Raw genomic sequence first — 16,820 nt, forward strand, 5'->3', positions numbered from 1 at the left:
CCCTTCCCCGGTTTCCCCCTCTGCGGGCCGCGCCCACGGGAGCGGGAGAACCATCTGCGCGAGAGCGCCCGCCGCGCGCTGCCGGCCGCGCCCTACCGGCCGCGCCCTACCCGCCCCGCCTCGCCCGGCCATTGGTGGGCGGGGAGTTAGTCCCGGCGGGGTCGCGGCGCCGGAGCCTGCCGCGGCCGCCCGGGGCTGGTCGGTACCTGCAGCGCGACCCAGAAACGCTCGTTGAAGACAGATTTGTGGAATATCTGGCATCCTACTGGGCAGGGGGATTACAGGGGTGAGCAGGAACATAAGAGGTTCCTTAACTAGCGCAGGGTACGATCTAGCGGGGGCGACGGGCACTAACCACACGAATGCAAGTCCCAGCTATGATGGGTGTAGAGAGAATAAGATGCTCTTCAGGGTGGCGAGGCGGACGTCACCTAATCAGAGAGGTCAGGGAAGGCATCTCCGAAGAAGTGATGCACACATTGCCTGCTTCCTCCCTACCCCGGCGAGCGCGCACACACATACACACAAACACCCACATCGACCAGCATACCCACCCCATGCACTCCTTAACCTAAAGACAAAGATTACCTTAACTATATCGGCATACCTCTTTTAGTAGCCTGGCCATAGGTACCCTGTAGGTCAACGCCAGGAAAACGACGCTGATCTGGGGGTTCTGTAGGTGACAGGCTAATCCGTCTGTAGGCATGGAGAAGCCCTTGTAAATATCCAGATCTTTCCACTTGGCAGATGGGTCGACACTATTGCCCTCACCTTCAGGAACAAGATAAACAGCGTGTGAAATGACAATTAAATGGCCTGCTGTTTAAATGCGAAGAAGTTTCTTTTAAATATCCTACCGCTTAAACTTTAAAACTTTCATGGTTGATCATTTTTATTTATTCATTTAGAAATATTAGCGGCTGTTTATGAGCTAAATATTGAGGATAGCCAGCTAGATGGAGATCTGCCTTCATAAAGGACCCAGTCTACTAAGGATGAGAAGCAAGTTAACTGATGACAGATGTAGTGAAGGGTAGTTTTATGTTATGTGTAGGCTGCCATGAAAGCCCAGCGAAAATCAGATTGGAAGTGTAAACGTCTTCTGGGAAATAGTACTTGAGCTTAATATTGAAAGAAAGGTAGAAATGGCAGAATGAATGAGTTTAGAGAGGAGAGGGTAAGACAGATATTCCAAGCACAGGCACATGGAACCATTACAGGAAGGTGGGATGTTTTTAAAGGCTGGAAGAACTTTCACGTGGCTGATGCAAAAAGATTGCATAGTCAATAGCAGGAGATGGAGCTAGATAATGAACAGGGACCACATCCTGAAGCACCTTGGGTAAGAAGCCAAGGAATTTTTACCTGGATATACAAAAGTTAAAGAGCCAGTGGCTTAATAAGATTAAACAAGCCTTGGGAGTCGACAGTCGCCTAGAAGACACTTAAAACAAAGAGGATCATGGGGTGCCTGGGTGGCTCAGTGGGTTAAACCTCTGCCTTCAGCTCAGGTCATGATCCCAGAGTCCTAGGATTGAGCCCCACATAGGGCTCTCTGCTCAGCAGGAAGCCTGCTTCCCCCCACCCTCTGCCTGCCTCTCTGCCTACTTGTGATCTCTGTCTGTCAAATAAATAAAATCTTTAAAAATAAAATAATGGGCGCCTGGGTGGCTCAGTGGGTTAAGCCGCTGCCTTCGGCTCAGGTCATGATCTCAGGGTCCTGGGATCGAGTCCCGCATCGGGCTCTCTGCTCTGCAGGGAGCCTGCTTCCTCCTCTCTCTCTCTGTCTGCCTCTCTGCCTACTTGTGATCTCTCTCTGTAAAATAAATAAATAAAATCTTTAAAAAAAAAAAATTTTTTATTTTATTTTTATTTTATTTTTTTTAAAGATTTTATTTATTCATTTGACAGAGAGAGATCACAAGCAGGCAGAGAGGCAGGCAGAAAGAGAGAGGAGGAAGCAGACTCCCTGCTGAGCAGAGAGCCCGATGCGGGACTCGATCCCAGGACCCTGAGATCATGACCTGAGCCGAAGGCAGCGGCTTAACCCACTGAGCCACCCAGGCGCCCCAAAATAAAAATTTTTTTAAAAAGAGGATCAGGTCGGAGACATTACAGAGGGAGAACCTATAAATGGAAGCAACTATAACCCATATGCCCTCCGGGTCTCCCTACCCTGAAGAGATCTAAGTACATTTGGCCTTCCCATTTCTGAATCTTAACTGTATTGGGCTTCTCTCTGTCCTCATTCTTCTCCAAAGTATTTCTTTTCAGATCTGTTTGGGTATGTGCAAGCTTTGTTCCTTTTTCTTCAAGAACTCCAAATACCTCAGCACTTAGTGATGCTCAGTTAAGTTTACCCAGCTACCCTTCCCTCACTGGGCAAGCTCCCTCACTGCCATTCCCACCACATAGTTTTCCCCAACTTTTGTAGCCCCTCAATCCACAGCATCTCTTTGGGAGTACAACCCTACCAAGCCAATCTGTATCCCTCACCTTCCCTGGGAATCTAGGGAGCAAAAATTCCTTCATCATACTATTACAACTGACTAGAAAGGGGGAAAAGAGACTAGGATCCTAGATGATGACAATATTCAGAAAGCATCCAGGGGAAGAAGCTTGGCTGAAAAGGCATGAATTCTGTTACAATGAGACTGAGGCTAAAGTACCTGGGGGACATTTAGTGGGCAGTTGGGCATATGGCCTAGAACTCGGAAGAGTGAGTTTTCAATAAGACCCTATTAACTGCAGCTGTGATTGCAGATAAGGTCACCCAGGGAAAGCACACAGCCCAGGAAAAACAGTACACAATAAACCCAGCCACTCAGGCATTTACGGGAGGAGAGTCCAAAGGGAGCCAATAAATTGCACTCAAGAGAAGCTGAGCTCTGATAGCAAAGACCAGGGACCTAGGGGAGAAGCCAAGAAAAGAAGGGACAGCTAGGAGATCAAGTGGCTCAGCACAGGCAAAAGGAGGAAGGGAAGAACCAATTTGTTTTGTCCACTTGGGGCTCAACTGATGACTCATTCATTGTGGAATGATAGGGGCAAAAACCGGATTAGAGAGGGAGCAGGGGAGTCAGGAGACAAGGGAGCAAATCAGATTTATCTTTGCCGGAAGCTTGCCTGGGAAGAGAAAAAGATAGGATGGTACCAAGAATATTTGTTGTGTTTGATTTTCAGATGGGAGAGGTGTGAGCAAGTTTATGGGCTTAACGATACAGGTGAAGATGGTGGGCTGGGGGATCAGATCTACAGCCTTAAGAAACTGGAGCCAGTAGCTCTTTTCCTAAAAGGGCAAGGAGGGAAAGCCGGGACATAAACACAAGAGCTTAAGTTAAGGAACTCCCTACTTTACAGCCTCGGTTTTCTTACAGAAAAAGAAAGGGCTTTTCTAAAGTAAGGCCCTCTGTTGAAAATGAGCAAGATGTTGAGGTAAGGGGTTTGAAAAAGGAAAAGGGGAGTGGGAGACTCTCTCTAAAGCTTCTTAGGGATTGGCAAGCAAAAATCATGTAATTTTCACCCGCAATCCACAAGGACCCCTGTATGGAACTGGGGAGGATGAATTAGGAGACTTGCTCCAAGGTGGAGGTCCTGCTTGGCTGAGCCCAAGAGAGAAACAAAGAAGCAAGAAGGTTAGTGGGGAGTGCACAATCCTAATACCAGCTGCAAGAACTGGGTCAGAGTTCCTCTTAGCTTCAATAGAGTTGTACCTAATCTGTAAAGCTACCCTGTCCACCTAGACTTTGAATGTCACTTTTTGTCACAGCACCTCAAGAGTCTCCTCTCTTCCCACACCCCCAGCTTCCCTGCACCCTCCATACATTTCTCAAGCAATCATTCTTCCCCTATTTTTCCCTCCAAATCCTTTTTGGAATAATAGTATAAAAAAATTTATGAGCTGTCTTCCCTGTGCTGTTAAATTGTGGTGAGTCCCTGGGCCATCACTTCCTGTCTTTCAGTAGTCTCACCCACCCTCCAAAATATAGAGTCTGGGCTCTACCTCCAACCTCCACTAAGACCAGTTACTCAAGTTTACCATATCCAACCCAAATTAATCATACCTCTTCTTACTCAGCCTCTCTCTCTCTGTAGCATTTGATGCTGAACATTTCTGGCTTCTAAACCTCCTCCACACTCTTGGTTTCTGGGGAGTTTGATAAACCTTATTTTCTCTCCCATCCCTAAAGGGCTGCTGACCCCTCAAGCTCTCTCCACTGATACCTTCTTCCTCAGTTGTCTCATCCTCCTTAGATCCCAAGTGCCACTTCAAGTCTTTATTCTAACTGCTGGCAGAACATATCTAGATATAGTTAAAATAATAATAAAGGTTATCATTAACATAATTGTCTAGTCCTTCCCTTTTCAAATTTCAAAGTGCTTTCACATCATCTCATTGCCTCAGAAAGAGCAAACACAGCCCCTATTTTATAATTATGGACGCTGGAGTTCAGAGACCTGTTCAAGCCCAAACTAATCTGTACCTCCTTTCTTATCTCACTTTCTTATCTCTGCCAGCGGCAAAAAGTATCTTAATCTCCAGGGCAAAAACCTTTTACCAGTTTTAATTCCCTTCTCCCAGTATCTCAGGTGTGCCTTCTTTAGTCGAATCTGCCATTTTGGAGATCCACACACAACTTCACTCTATCAAGATAACAAGCCTAAGGAGAGTCCTCCCAACTTGGCTGACCAGCTACCATCAGTGCTTCCTGCTTGCTAACTACTAACTTGAGTTTCAAGAAAACTTTCATCCCAAAAATCCTTTTTTTTTTTTTTTTAGATTTTATGTATTTATTTGACAGAAATCACAAATAGGCAGAGAGGCAGGCGGCGGGGTGGGGGGGTGCTGCGGGGGGGGCGGGGGGATGGCGAGGGGGGGTGGCCGGGGGGGGCGGGGCAGGGAAGCAGTCTCCCCACCGAGCAGAGAGCCCGATGTGGGTCTCGATCCCAGGACCCTGAGACCAGGACCCGAGCTAAAGGCAGAGGCTTAACCCACTGAGCCACCCAGGTGCCCCCCAGAAAATCTTTTTCATTTATGAGAAAAGAATGACAGGTTTTCCAGAAACTATTCCATGTTTTTTGTGGGGTTTTTTGTTTTTATTTCCTGAATGTTTTCACTTAAATCATCCCTTCAGTTCAAGGGAGACAGTCATTCACCAAACCATTCACTCACTTCCCACTGCACTGTGCCCACAGTGGGCTGGGTTACAGGAAGACCAGCCCATTGGGACCTCTGCTCTCAGAGTTCATGGTCTGGTAAGAAACGTGTCCATATGTTCCTCAGAAAGAATGTTATAATTAAGTTTAACCATAGTAAGTACCTCCCTTTGCCAGGGGCCATGGGAGTGGTAGGGCAGGCCACACAGAGCCAGCATTTAAGGAGTTCCTGGCCCCGCAGAAGAGACAGGAAGACACTGAAACAGAGGAATCCTAGGTATTTGTGACATTCTTGGACCAGCAGCCACAGTAACCTTGGGGTTCTTGGCCCACGTCTGTCTGGCAGGGGCTGGGCAGAGCCTCTGGAAGCTGAGTTATTCCAGGAGCAGTGAGGGAAACGTTTGTGGGTGAAGGAGAAAGAAAAGAAGGTGAAAAACAGATGGGCTCTGGGGAGGGCAGAGGTGAGAGTCCACAGGGTAGAGAAACTGCTGGTATGGTGGCTTGGTATGGGAGGAAAGGCTAGTCAGTTTGAATACGAAAACGAAGGAAAACCCTCCAAACCGTTGTACAGTCCCTCAAAACACAGTACAGGCGTGGTAAAACTTTTGTGCAATTTTTTATCATAGCACATACACAAAGGTACAAAGAAAATAAACATTTATTTATGACAGAATGACTATCAACATTTTCGCCATACATAATTTATTCAAATGGATTGTTTCTGTGGAATCAGAGTTCAGCAAATGGATGGGCTTCCAAATGGGGGAGAATGAATTTTGGAGTTTCCTTCAGCAATGTTATGTTTAAAAGTTGCCAGCCTTCAAAGCACATTTTATCTGATGCAAAATGGGTTTATTCGGGGATAACAGGAATTACAATTCAGGACAAGCAAGCTATAGCAAAAGCCGCAGGCAAGTGCAGAGAACAAAGGACAGGAATGCTCTTTTAGAGAGGGAAGGGGTGAGTTGGGAAAGGCTGTTACAAACAAAAAAATTCACTAAAGTAAACTGTGAGTTGGAAGTGTTGTGGCTTTTCATTGGCTTAGCTGTGACAGTCTTGCCTTGTGGGGGCCATTGCTGGACAAGGAGACAACCTTTCTTTCTCTTGCTGGGGTAGTAATGTTGGGTCCGTAATCAAAGGAACGAGACTAATACAAAGCGAAAGTCAAGCAAAGCTTTATTTCGCGCCAATCATCGAGAATCAAACCGACCGTCCGGGCCGCCTCTTAACAGAGAGGGCGACCCCTCTCAGCCTCACAGACTAACTTTTTTAGAGCAAAGGCCATGTGGTTGAGCCTGGCCACACACAGGTGGCCAATGAGATTGTAACACACAGAGAGAGCTGCACAGTCACGCTAGGTCACAAATGGGTGACCAATTGAATAACAATTTACCCCATAGTAGCTAGTTGAACTAGCCTATCACCTTGGTCAGAATTGGCGCCCAAAAGAGTGGGGGGTAGGGTCAGTTTAAGTTTTACTGCATAAACAACAAAATCACTGTTTAACTGGATGGAATCACTCCGGGTAAATAGGCCCTTACAGTAAAGTGGGTTTCCCCCTGTTGAGAATGCAAGGTACTTAACAACAACAAAAATGCAAGGTACTTCACTTCTCTTCCTGATGGGTCTACAAAGTCTGCAATCAGTGGTAGGGTCTGAGGGCTCCCCTTCTGGCCTCCCAACTACATATTTTTTTTTTTTAGGATTTTATTTATTTATGACAGAGATCACAAAAGGGGGAGTGCTGTGAATTGTGTAAGATGCAAATAATACATTATGTGTTAATAATAAATAAATAAAAATTTTAAAAAATTAAGACATCTTGAAATTTATAAATAAATAAATAAATAGCAGGCCATTCCTATTACGGCATTCTTTGTAGCCTTTAAAATAACCTCTGAGGGAGCAAATGTAGAATATAAAATAATTTACCTCACTACTTTGAAGTTCAGTGAATAATTCTGATAGGTGATCAACAGTTTTAGGAGGCTATATTCTTTTTAAAAAGATGTTATTTATTTGTTTGAGAGAGAAGAAGAGAGTAAGAGAGCAGGGGGAGAGGGCCGAAGCTAACTCCCCACTGAGCAGGGAGCCCAACATGGGGCTGGATCCCAGTGGTGTGGTTTTGGAATATAGGTGAGGTTCAGTGGGGTGGAGTCCAGAACCAACGATCAAGAAAGATTTCCTGAGAAATCTTTGGTGCAAAATGGTGGCTTATTAAAGCACGGGGACAGGACCATGGGCAGGAAGAACTGCTACCCTGGAGTGTAGGGGGGGAGGTGTGATTATATACTATGGGGTTGGAGGAGGTAAGGAAAAAGGGAGGTTTTGCAAGAACTTTCGTGTTAAAGAAGACACACAGGATACCATAGGCTTTGCTCTTTGTCAAGTTAAGGTTGCTTTTCCTTCTAGTAAGGCATTAACAGTAAGAGAGTTGGGAGCTTCTCCTATCACCTATCCCTACCAGTGAGTGGTAGGTTTAAAAGAAATTCAGTTTTATTTACATTTCCTTCTGCCTCAGCCTCCCTCAGTTTTATGGGGGAGCATGATGTTAGGGCTTGAGAAAACTGAGTTATGGGTCTCTAGAAATTAGGCTGTTGGTAAGAAAGCTTCTTCCTTGTAAATCACCAGGATATTTGTAAGCTGAGGGAGACTCAGGTCTTGCAGGATTATGATCTGTACAAGTTAACTATTTGTTTTTCCTTTGCAGCAGCCAAGAGCGCCTGAGGAATGTCACAAATATCCCACGGTGGGGGTGGCTTATAGGGTTTCAGCTTCTGCTTTGTCCTCAGATTGTCTTCCAGTCTCTCATCACCTCACCAGGACCGTTAGATCATGACCTGAGCCAAAGGCAGATGCTTAACCAACTGAGCCACCCAGGCTCCCCTAGGATGCTGTACTTTTAAAGTCTAAAATTCATATGCATGGGATTTGACTACTTAGGAAGATATATGAACTGATTAGTAGCTCACCTATGAGACAAAATTCTACAAAACAATCATTTGATAAAGTAAAATAACTTCCCTCTACGACTCTGAAAATTATATCAAATAGGCTTTGGACCAGGCTATTTAATCTAGACATAATTAACTAAGGTCTGGAAGAGCTTGTCCAAAACGTAAGGTGGAGGTGGTTTCCAACTATTGGCTCAAAAATGCATTTCTGCTCATTAAAGCTAACTGGTGTTTTCAGTCATTAATGCTAGATCTAGTTGGGCTTCCTACTGCTGAATTTCAATCCCATATGGAACAGATATTATGCAGGACAGGGATTTAGGTGCCTTGAATCATGATGTCATTTCATAATAATTTTATAAATTATTTGTACAACAAAAGCTGGATTATCTGACATTGTCCTAAGAAGTCCTAGGAATCTTTGGTTGTCTCTAATGTGCTACCAAAATAAATCTTTATGCTAGTTGACTATTAATACTGAAATTCAGCCAGTATCAACACATTTTGAAGACATGTCAGAGTCATCTCAAAGTCTTTAGCTAAGTGGAGGAAGGGAAAAAAATAAATCTTTCTCCTAAAATTCAAAAATAAGAGAAGCTTAAGAGATTCATAAGATAATCCTTTTTAAATAAATAAAATGTGATTTAGGATACAGGGCTATTGGATTCTATGCAGGGGATGTATGCTTAAAGACTTTATATAATTTAAAACATTAATTCAAAACAGAGCCTGACAAAGGGTGGCCTTTATTTTTGCTTATCTTCTAAAGAAGAAATGTCATGTAGCAATACTTAAATGGAATTTACTAAGCCAACTTCTTTTAGAATATATGATTCCTGATTATTTTTTAATTTGGGAGGATTTTCATTGTTTCAAACTTTGCATGTTAAGCATAACTTAATATCTTTATAATGCTCTATTTCAAATACAATGAAAAATACATTAAATGTGATTACACTACAGAAGAAACCAAAGGAGGTTATAGAAAAGGAAAAGAAACTGAAGGACATTCATTAAAATAATCTGGTTTGGTTACCAACTGCAATTTTTCCTTCATAATATTTGCAGCATATATGATAAAGAACCAATTTGCCTAATAATATACAAAGAATTCTTACAAGTCAACAATAAAAAAGATAAATTAGGGACATAAATCCTTCTCTCTACAGAATCTTCAGTAAAATCCACTTTAATCCTTAAAAAAAGATAAACTATATTTTTAAAAGGGTAAAAGAAATGAAAAAAAAAGTGTTTCACAGAAGAAATACATCCTATAAAGACTGATAAATAGCCAGTGTTATCATAGGTGGGGGTCAAGGATGGGAGAAGACTTTAATCCCTGTTAATGAGGATGTAATTGTTACAACCTCCAAAAGAGGGTAATTTTGGCCATCTATGTGAGAACCAGAAATTTCACTTGTGGGAATTTGACCTAAGGAAATTAAGCCAAAAGGAGGAGCAAATGTCCATGAACATTGTTTACAAGGCCCAGGATGTGGCTGCCAGCCTCACCCATGAAGACTGACTCAGGTTTTCCAGATGCCAACTAGCACACCTTAACTGACCCTTCAGCAGCTCCCACCAGGAATCCAGCACAAAGAAAACACAGGGATTTCTGTAGCTGCTCTGGACTGGGTAAAAACATAGGTGGGATGTCACATCTCCCAGAGGCATTTCACTGAAAAACCCCCCAAAGATCTGCCTCTTCACTTGGGCCTCTGGCCAACCCTGTGGCTCCTCCCAGGTCACTATTATTCAGGAAAACTGGTAGCCCTCCTTAAAAGCCAGCCCCAGGGGCTGGCATTCCTGCTATAGTCACAGCTTACCAGACCACCTCTGCCTGGGAGACAGGATTGCTTTCAATGGCCACTAAGAACCTGAAAATGTCCCCGGTATTATGTTGGTAACACTGAAAAGCTAGGCCATGAGTGTCAATGTGCTCATATAGGGGGTCAGACAAATTATGACACAATTATCGAATGGACTAGCTTTCAAAAGGAATGAGTAGGATCCATTTCAGACTAAAACAGAAAGATGTCTAAGAGATACAACTAAAGAGAAAAGACTTGCAGAATAGGATACAGGCCTCCTTGTACACAGAGGTACCCCAATGTCTGAAACAATGTCTCGAACAAAGGAAGTGCTTGATTATCTGTTGAATGGACGCAAGTTTGTAAAGAGAAAAGTCTAGAAGGCTTATAATCGTGTCTACCATGTTCCCTGCAGGCTTCCAGAAGCTGGAAAATTACCTAGTAGCTCAGGTAATCCTATAGCATGTCTTTAAAAAATACACAACAGTTACAGCAGCTAACCCTGAGAAGAGGAAGACAGCAGGAGGAAGGAAAAGAGACCACTTTTTGCTTTATGTGGTCCTATGTTCTGTAGCTTTGCTTTTCTTTTTTTTAAGATTTTATTTATTTAGGGGCACCTGGGTGGCTCAGTGGGTTAAAGCCTCTGCCTTCTGCTCAGGTCATGATCTCAGGGTTCTAGGATCAAGCCCCACATCGGGCTCTCTGCTCAGCGGGGAGCCTGCTTTCCTCCTCTCTGCCTGCCTCTCTGCTTACTTGTGATCTCTGTCAAATAAACAAATAAAATCTTCAAAAAAAAAATATTTTACTTATTTATTTATTTGACAGAGAGAGAATGATCACAAGTAGGCAGAGAGGCAGGCAGAGGAAGAGGGGAATCAGGCTCCCCGCTGAGCAGAGAGCCCAACGTGGGGCTCAATCCCGGGACACTGAGATCATGACTTGAGCCGAAGGCAGACACTTAACCCACTGAGCCACCCAGGTGTGCCTGTTCTGTAGCTCTTCTTACAAGTATGTAACACGATGGCAACCATTTACATAGTATAGAAAGATAGCAGAAAGCTTGAAGTTTTTAGAAAAATATGGGTAAACAATAGCCAGACTATGGAAAGAGCCCAAATGTCTATCAACGGATGAATGGATAAAGAAGATGTGGTGTATATATATATATATATATATATATATATATATATATATCTCCACCATCAAAAAAAAAAAAAAAGAAATCTTGCCATTTGCAACAATATGGATAGAACTGGAAGATATTATGCTAAGCAAAATAAGTCAATCAGAGAAAGACAATTATCATATGATCTCACTCATATCTGGAATTTAAGAAACAAATAGAGAATCATAGGGGTAGGGAAGGAAAAATAAAACAAAATGAAATCAGAGAGGAAGACAAACCAAAGAGACTCTTTTTTTTTTTTTTTAAAGATTTTATTTATTTATTTGACAGAGAGAGATCACAGCAGGCAGAGAGGCAGGCAGAGAGAGAGAGAGAGGAGGAAGCAGGCTCCCCGCTGAGCAGAGAGCCCGATATGGGACTCGATCCCAGGACCCTGAGATCATGACCTGAGCCGAAGGCAGCGGCTTAACCCACTGAGCCAATCAGGCGCCCCCCAAAGAGACTCTTAATCATAGGAAACAAACTAAGGGCTCTGGGGGGAGAGGGGTGGGGATGAGATTACTGGGTGGTGGACACTGGGGAGGGCATGGGGTGTAATGAGCACAGGGTATGATATAAAACTGATGAATCACTGAACTTTACCTCTGAAACTAATAATACACTATATGTTAATTGAATTTAAATTTTTAAAAATATATGGGCAAAATAAGTGTATGTCCTACAATCTGTTATCCTTCTAATCTCGATTTAACTACTTCACTACAGCCATTTTGTTCTAAGTCTCTAAGTGATCTAAGAAAAACTTAAAGTTAGCAACTGTATGACTCCTTCTCTGTGTCTGTTTACAAGAACAATCCTTTCCACATCTATTTCTAGGTCCACACGTGTTAAGTCTGGAGTAATCGGAATTTTGTGTACCTAAAAACTCCTGTTCCTCCAACACATGAAGTAGCTAAAGCTTTTAACATGGCACAAATTAATATTCAGGGGTTTTATGAAAAGGACGCGGTGGGTGATGTGGAAAGTAGAGAGTGTCCCTTTTTTACCTTCAGTGGAGTGCTGCTGATGCAGTGACAGTGGGAGAGGAGTTGGCCGGAAATGTCCTCGCTGCCCCTGTCGGTGTGAGCCATGTGACCTTCAGGCACCGCCATCCCAAGTCTGTGAATCTCCTTAACTCTCCTCGCACCGCACACAGAGAGCGTCTCACCCACCCTTTCCACCACCCTTTACCGCTGAGGTGTCCCAGAAGTCTTGGGGGGGTGAGGGGAGGTGACTTTACCCCTAAGGCGACAGAGGAGCCGGCAAGAACAATTGGCACATTTATTTGAATCCCCATTCTAAATTTGCGTTTGCATTCTGTTCAAGACCATATATCTGCATTTGTTTGTTTTAAGATTTTATTTACTTGGGGCGCCTGGGTGGCTCAGTGGGTTAAGCCTCTGCCTTCAGCTCAGGTCATGATCTCAGGGTCCTGGGATGGAGCCCCACATGGGCTCTCTGCTCAGTAGGGAGCCTGCTTCCCCCTCTTTCTGCCCGCTGCTCTGCCTACTTGTGATCTCTCTCTGTGTCCAATTAATAAATCTTTTTTTAAAAAAAAGATTTTATTTACTTATTTTACAGAAAGATAATATGGGGGGGTGCAGGGGACAGAGAGAGAGGGAGAAGCAGACTCTGTGCTGAGTAGGGAGCCTGAATGGGGTTCGATCCCAGGACCCCGAGATCATGACCTGATCCAAGGCAGCAGGGAGATGTTTCACTGGCTGAGCCACCTGGGAGCCCCTACATCTGCTTCAGTATAAAAGTACGTAAGTATTTTCCCCCACAACCTCCCAAATAAATCCTCTGTGCCAGGAAGATGGGACCTGCGAAGATGGTGGTTTCAAGCATCCCCAGCACACACACCAACTGAAATTTGAGTTGCAAACTAATGGCAGCCTGTCCTACTTCACCTTCTGCTCAGACTTGATTATCAAAGTTAGCTCCCAGGACTCCAGGATTCCCAGACTTCAGTCATCTACACACACCATCCCCCCCCCCACCACCACCACAGGGCTGTCTCATCACTCTTCTTGCTACTCAGAAAGCACAGAAAGCACCTCTTTCTTCCTTCTGCATTTGGCACGAACTGCTGTACCATGTTCTCCCAAATCTCCACAGTTGGGACGGCCCCCTCCGACTACTGTAGTGCCCACACCTGCTGGTGGTCCCACACTCACAACGACACGCCTCCATGTATAAACATGATGTGCTGCTCCCACCTTTATGCCTGGAATTTCTTTACCACTCACCTCTAAATGGCCCACTCATGTTCTTCCAGACCCAGCTTAAGCTTTCCTTCTCAAATGTAATGATTCCCTGCTCTTCAAGAATGAGGAGGCAGCTAACTAACAATTTGGCAGGTCGCTTGATTTTTTTTTAAAGATTGTCTTTATTTATTTGACACACAGAGAGAAAGAGAGACCACAAGTAGGCAGAGAGACAGGCAGAGAGGGGGGTGGGAAGCAGACTCCCCACTGAGCAGAGAGCTGGATGCTGAAGGCAGAGGCCTGAGATCATGACCTGAGCTGAAGGCAGAGGCTTAAACCACTGAGCCACCCAGGCGCCCCAGGTCACTTGATTTTTTTTCTCACATTTTGGGTCATGCCTTACCTCTGGTCCCTAAGCCCCCCTGAAAACATCTCCCCCAGCGCCTTCTCCCACTCCCCCCAGCGCCATGCCAAGTCCCTGTCTTGGTCCCTGACTACCTTGTCTCTCCAGCCCTTCCAGTGATCCTGGCCCTGAACCCCAGCCCTTTCCTGCTTTCATGCTGGTCCTCTCTGATGCCCACCTACAGCTTCTTCCCCGGAGCCAGGGCGTCCTGCCCCTTGTAGCCTCCTCATGGTGGGCTCTGGGTTCCAAACCTTCCCAAGCAGATAGAACATTGGTTACTACATTTCTGAATCCTGTACACTTCAACCAAATGAATTAAACTTAGGCTGTTTCCATAAGTGAATAATGGCATCTCAAAGATGGGTCTATGCAGCCTCTATTAAAAGAGCACACAGTCTACTAGAGAAAATGGGCCGGGAGAGCCAGGGGTTCTTTAACTGCCTGTGACGTGAGAGTGTCAAGGAGACAGAAGGAGCAATATTTGGCCTGGGTCTCGAAAGGTGTGTTACGATTCCTTGGCCTGAAGTTGGAAATGGTGGGGGTGGGGGAGACATGGGGAGACATTCTAGACAGAAGAAACTGCCTTGACATTGAAAACATGAAAGGCCAAAGCCTCTTGAAAATACCAAACACACTAGCTCAGTTCAGGACTGAGTTTTCACTAAATCTTTCCTGTTATGATATGTTTTCCTAGTTCCAGATAAAAGAAAACATTTTAAAGAACAGGGTAGAGCTTGGGCATGTTCTCTTGCAAATCCTTACTGGAGGGTAAACCTGATCCTTTTTTGTAAATATCCCAAAGTGAATTAAAGGATAATCTAATGATTCATGTGGGTTACCAAACTGGTTCATTCACTATGGAATGAGAAAAAGGAATACTAAATGAGTCATCTTTATGCTCTATAGACTGAGTAAAAAACGAAGGACTCTGATCTTGACCCATGAAAGGTCTCAGAAAGCAATTCTTTTCTCTTTTTTTTTTTTTTTTTGAAGATTTTATTTATTTGACACAGAAAGAGACAGCAAAAGAGAGAATACAAGCAGGGCAAGTGGGAGAGGGAGAAGCTGGTTCCCTGCTGATCAGGGAGCCTGATGCAGGGCTCGATCCCAGGACCCTGGGAGCATGACCTGAGCCAAAGGCAGATGCTTAACAACTGAGCCACCCAGGCAACCCTCACAAGGCAATTCTTTTAAAGATTTTTTTTATTTTATTTTATTTTTAAAGATTTTATTTATTTATTTGACAGACAGAGATCACAAGTAGACAGAGAGGCAGGCAGAGAGAGAGGAAGGGAAGCAGGCTCTCTGCTCAGCAGAGCGATGTGGGACTCGATCCCAGAACCCTGGGATCATGACCTGAGCTAAAGGCAGCGGCTCAACCCACCGAGCCACCCAGGTGCCCCAAAGATTTTTTTATTTTAAAGAGAGAGAGTGAGTGCACATGCAAGGTGGGTGGGGGGAGAGAGGCAGAGGGAGAGGGAGATCTCCTTTCCCTAACTTAGGTTAGCCATTGATTCTCACCTGGATAAACCGAAGGTGCAACACAACTAACATATTCTCTGGTTGGGTAGAAGGTAGGGGAAGTCAGGTTATCATTTTCTACATTGAAAAATGTTGGGGCATCTGGTTGGTTCAGTCAGTGGAGCATGAGACTTTTTTTTTTTTTTTAAGATTTTATTTATTTTTGCAAAAGAAAGAGAACATGAGTACATATGACCGTCGGGGGAAGGCTAAAGGGAGAAGCAAATTGCTGAGCGGGGTACACAATGAAGGACTCCATCCCAGGATCCTGGGATCATGGCCTCAGGTGAAGGCAGACACTTAACTAACTGAGCCACCCAGGCACCCAGAGCATAAGACTCTTGATCTTGGAGTTATAAGTTCAAGCCCCATGCTCGGTTTAGAGACTATTTTTTTTTTAATTTTTAAACATTTTTTTAAAAATGTTTAAGGGTGCCTGGACAGTGCAAACAATTAAGTGACTGACTATTTGATTTTGACCCCAGGTAGTGATCCCAGGGTCGTGAGATCGAGCCCTGTGTCAGGCCCTATGTTCAGCATGGACTCTGCTTGAGATTCTCCCTCCTTCTCCCTCTGCCCCTCCCACTTGCACTTTCTGTCTCTCTCTCTCTCAAATAAATAAATCTTTAAAAATAATGTTTAACTGCTATGTTCTTGCAGGACAGATGGAACTATAGGCTACATTTCACCATGCACGTCAACGGTTCACATACTGGATGGTTCTAACATGTTTCTCAGAATTACAAAGGTATTTCACACCCCCCCCAGGAATTTGGGGGTGCAGTGCATATTCCTTTGGGCACCTCCCACAGTGCCACCCAACTTTGTGCAAATGAGCAGTGGTGACCTCCATACTTCCTCTCCCTGTCTTGTCCCTGAACCCAGTCCTTCCTCCTCACTACTGTAGGAGTGAACTTTCTAAGAATCTTTCCATGATTCTTTATTATCTCAGCATGACCGACAAGGTTCTGATCTGCCCCATCTCTCCCCCACACACTGAAAGATTACTACTCTCTGCGGAACACACCCTCTCGGTACCTTGTGCCTACACGAAGGAACTGTTCTTCCTTCTGTCAGGAAGCCCGTGAGTCCCCACCCTCCCTTGCATCCTGCTGAACTCCAGTTCACCTTGCAAGGGTGAGCTCCATGTTGCCTCTCTGTCTCCTTCAGACCCCAAGCAGCCCTCCCCCCTCACACCCACCACAATGAGCCAGCACATAACTCACCCCACCCCTACAGCACCTTCTACCTACACTGTCACTGTCCCTGCGCTGTCACAGCTGCCCCACCATTCGGAGAGCTCCTGAGGACCAGCCCTAGGCTTTTTCATCTTTTTTTTTTTTATGATTTTATTTATCTATTTGAGAGAGCTAGACAGCACAGGTGGGGAGGGAGGGCAGGGAGAGATGGAGAGGTTCCCTGGATACGGGGCTCAATCCCAAGACCCTAAGATCATGACCTGAGCCAAAGGCAGAGGCTTAACCCACTGAGCCACCCCAGTTTCCCCCATGGGCCTTTTCATTTTTATGTCACCTGCAGTGCCTAGGACAAAACGCATTCTCGATAAATGTTTGTTGAAGGAATAAACAAAAGAATGAA

The 16,820-nt window shown here is 44.6% G+C and overlaps 1 long non-coding RNA gene across 1 annotated transcript in view; it reads right to left on the reverse strand.

Moving 5' to 3' along the window:
• Positions 1-157: 157 nt before the first annotated feature.
• The window catches only part of LOC106004039, a 35,941-nt gene continuing 19,278 nt past the window's right edge, over positions 158-16,820 (reverse strand). Inside the window, exon 3 of the long non-coding RNA XR_001176877.2 lies at positions 158-774. This is a non-coding gene — a long non-coding RNA (uncharacterized LOC106004039). The remainder of the gene's footprint in view (positions 775-16,820) is intronic.

Source organism: Mustela putorius, unplaced genomic scaffold (assembly GCF_011764305.1).
Source record: "Mustela putorius furo isolate JIRA1106 unplaced genomic scaffold, ASM1176430v1.1 tig00003898_pilon_pilon_pilon, whole genome shotgun sequence".
NCBI classification, from domain to species: Eukaryota; Metazoa; Chordata; class Mammalia; order Carnivora; family Mustelidae; genus Mustela; species Mustela putorius.